Source organism: Muntiacus reevesi, chromosome 10, assembly GCF_963930625.1.
Source record: "Muntiacus reevesi chromosome 10, mMunRee1.1, whole genome shotgun sequence".
NCBI classification, from domain to species: Eukaryota; Metazoa; Chordata; class Mammalia; order Artiodactyla; family Cervidae; genus Muntiacus; species Muntiacus reevesi.
In genome coordinates, this window is record NC_089258.1 from 16,657,450 (window position 1) to 16,661,159 (window position 3,710).

The 3,710-nt window shown below is 50.4% G+C and overlaps 1 pseudogene; it reads right to left on the bottom strand.

Moving 5' to 3' along the window:
• Positions 1-379: 379 nt before the first annotated feature.
• On the bottom strand, positions 380-2,248 carry LOC136176896 (RNA transcription, translation and transport factor protein-like; annotated as a pseudogene).
• Between the last annotated feature and the right edge of the window lie 1,462 nt (positions 2,249-3,710).

The window sequence follows — 3,710 nt, forward strand, 5'->3', positions numbered from 1 at the left end:
ATGTACATGATTGTTCATAATGTACACGTTTGTTCATAATGGTCAAATTGTTCATAATGGTCAAAAAACAGAAATAACTCAAGTGTGCCCGATTGGATGATGGATTAAACAAAATGGGGTGTATTCAAACAATGGAATATTAATCGGCTATAGGAGGGTGAAGTGGTGGTACATGCTACAGTGTGGTGCAGGATCTATTTTTTGTTTTCTTCTTTCCCAAATTTTATTAAAGAAAAAGCAACGGTGATTGCTTTCTAGAACATAGTCAAATTTCAGGGAGTTTTCCATTGAAAATGTAGCACTTGCTTCCATATATATGCCAGTCTGTACTAGGTAGGGGCGATGCTAGAATTCTAATTTTAGATGAACTTTCTAATATTCATCTTCCACCCAGTCTGTAGTCTGTCTTTGGATCAGCCGTAATCATCTGAACTGTCACTATGGCTCCATTAATTCTTGTCTGCAGCTCTCTGAGCTCTTCTATATGCACCAAGTGCAGAATTTGAGCAGCTTCATTAAGAACCTCAGCTCCTGTGTTAAAACCAAGAATACGCTTGTCTTAAGCAGCAGGCAAGCCCTCTTCTGTTGGGTTTGTGTTAGCAACTGCATGCCATGTCAGGGTTCCTGGACCAAAATGTTAATTGCTTGAAGCACTGCCAGGTAATCACCGTGGGTTGACTCTGAAAGGTAGCCTGGGCCAGGACACCAGCCCCAAAATTAGGATTATTTATGTCCTAATTGATTACGGTCTCTGCATTTTTAGTTGTGTTGTCAGCATTTTTTGCATTATCAATTACCAAGTAGTTGTATTTTTCAGCATTATCTCCATATTCAAGTGTAACAGCTAAACCAAGGATCCAGTCAAGTGCTTCTTGTCCATCTAGACTCTTGAAAGAACAGTGAACATCTCTGAGATACTTTTCAGAGAATTTGGACTGGTCACTGTCATGGATTACCTCTGTCTTCAGTCTTACAGTGTCTGATTTTCTGGTCTTCAAGGCAAGAATCAAGTTTCTAAATTTTGTTTTTTCTGTTCAGTTGAAGAGGTAGGTTGTGGCAGAGAAAGGCCATCATGCTTCCTGCTTCAGCTGGGAAGGCCAGGTCTTCTTTTGTGATGATGAGAACGTTCTGGATTTAGTGATAATGATTGCCTAAATCTGTGAATGTGCTAACAACCCCTGAATTGTACAGTTTAAAAGGGGGATTTTTATGGCATGCAAATTATGTCTCAATTTTTTAAAAAAAGGTTTTCTTGGTCAGAGTGAAATGTAGTGGCTGAGTATTGGTCACGTCCGTGCAACTCTGGCCTCCTCCCATCCTGCCCCCTGGGGGCGGGGGAGGCAGGCAACCCGGGGGGAGGGGGGCAGTTTCCAGACAATTTGAGCTTCCTGTCAACTTCATATCCTCATTCATTTCACCCTGTGCTTCTGTGATTCTTTCTCCAGGGCACAGTCGGGAGATGTGATGGAAAACTGCAGTGTGGCAGACAGAAGCACAGCTGGGGACCAGGCTGTACCGGTGGGGTGGGGATATTCACTGTCCCTGGGGTCCTGCTTGGCTGTCCCAGGGCAGTTACAGCCCGGGAGCTTCAGGTCTGTGGTCCGTCTGGCATCTTGAAGGCCATGTGCTCCCATCCTGGAGAGATGTCAGCAGAGCTGGCTGACACCCCTCAGGTCCTGGGGAGGGGCTTCCTGTACCAGCTGGGGGCTGGAACAGATGATACTGAGTTTCTGTGTTATTCGCAACATGCATGCATTTAAAAAAGAGCTCGAAAGTTACAAACAGTACCTCAGAGTAGGCTAATTTATTTAACTAACAAATACACACTGTTTTACAATTGGCTTCCCTATTTACTCAGATGGTAAAGAATCTGCCTCCTGTGCAGGAGACCCCGGTTCAATCCCAGGGTTGGTCAACATCCCCTGGGATGATGACCCACTCCAGTATTCTTGCCTGGAAAATCCCGTGGACAGAGGAGCCTGTAGGCTACAGTCCATGGGGTCACAGAGAGTCGGACATGACTGAGTGACTTTTCACTTTCAGCTACTATCAGCTGCGAAGGAACCGCTGAAAGGCACATCCTTGTCATGACTTCAGAATTTTGCCTAGTTGCCTGTGATGACATCTTACCCCTGGCACCTGCGGTGAGGTTAGGGGGAAGTCAGACAGAGGCAGCCCCTCCCCACCCTGAGAAACCCAGGGCAGCAGAGTGTTCATCACGAGCTGACCGTGAGCGCGTGATGAACATCGTGGTGTGCTTCTAAAAGTGCAGAGCCAAGAAAAGTGCCAGAACAGCGTAGGGTCTGGGAGCTCCAGGTGATGCAGATGCAGGACAAGCTATCTTCGCCTCTGCTATTATGGTTTCCACCCTGCAGGTCAACAAGGAGATCTCAGAAGAGGTCGGCAAATCTGTCCAGGGTTTCCCAGCTGACCATAAGGGGGCAACTTTCTAGTTTATCCTTAGCAGGTTGTGATCCTGTCTTTTTGCCCATTCATCTTTCCTCCCTTCCTGCCCTCCTTTCTTCCACCTTCTCCCTTCCCTCCTTCTCTGTGTCCCTACCTTCTTCCCTCCTTCCCTTATTTCCATCCTCCAATCCTTTGAGCAGAGACTCCCACGTTCATTCTCTCATCTACCTGTCCTCTTCTCCTTGCAAGTGAGGAAAGCAAGGCTGGAGAGTGGCATCACCACCTGTTTAAGGCCACTGAGCCTCCTGGCTGCCTCCACCTGTGTCTGCAGGGCCTCACGCCATTTGTGTTAAATCCTTGGGAAAGAAGATGAGGGTGTGAGGCTGCAGGCTGGGTCCTCCCAGGGAAACTACTGACCCTGTCCTCGGGCCCCGTGAATGAATGCTGGTGCTTTATGAACAGAGGTATCCGTGCAGTCCTGGGTCATGCTGGCCCTTCCCGAGGTGCCACTCTGAGAACACCCTGGACTCCAGTTAGCACTGCCCACCCATCCTTGCTCCATGTGGTATGGGGGGCACTGGCCTCTACCGCCAGAGTCAGGCATGGGCTGCAGGCAGGCGTGGGGACCCCAGGGTCAGGGGTCTGGCTGGCAGGGACCAGGCACGCACTAATCGATCAGCCTCCATCCCAGCCGTGGCACAGGCAAAGTGGGCCCTGGGAGCGGAGATGCTGATCCAGCCTAGCATCATCTGGAGAAGGATGGAGAGCTCAGGGCACGCGCCCTCAGCTGCCTAGAGCTGCAGTGACCACTCTTCCTATGCCCGGGCCTAGGCTGCCCACTGAAAACACTGCAGATATCTGCTCTGTCACCCTGACAGTGACCTTGCTGGTTGGCAGATAGGAAACTGAGGCCCAGGGAATGAGCTTATTGCAGCTCCCCCCAGCCTAGGCATCTCTCCCTCAGGCTGGTGTGGCCTAGGGTGGCCAAGGGTCTGGACTTGAGTCCAAGACACACTTCTGATGGCCACCATAGGGGCCTTCATCTTGAGGCTAAAGGCCTTGCTCCCTACCGAGCCCAGAGGAGTGAGATGGGTCAGTTAGCACAGACTCATCTCCAACTGGCTCAGGCCCTGCTGGGGCAAGGGGGCTGCCAGAACCAGAGGAGCAGGGGCTCTGGGCTGCGATCTGAGTGCTTGTTGCAGAGAAGCAGATGCTCCGATGGTGGCCCCACATCAGGCAGGGCTGTGGGCCCCTCAGGGACCTCACCCCTCTGCGGAGGGGAATTCTGAGCCTAGGGCTGACAG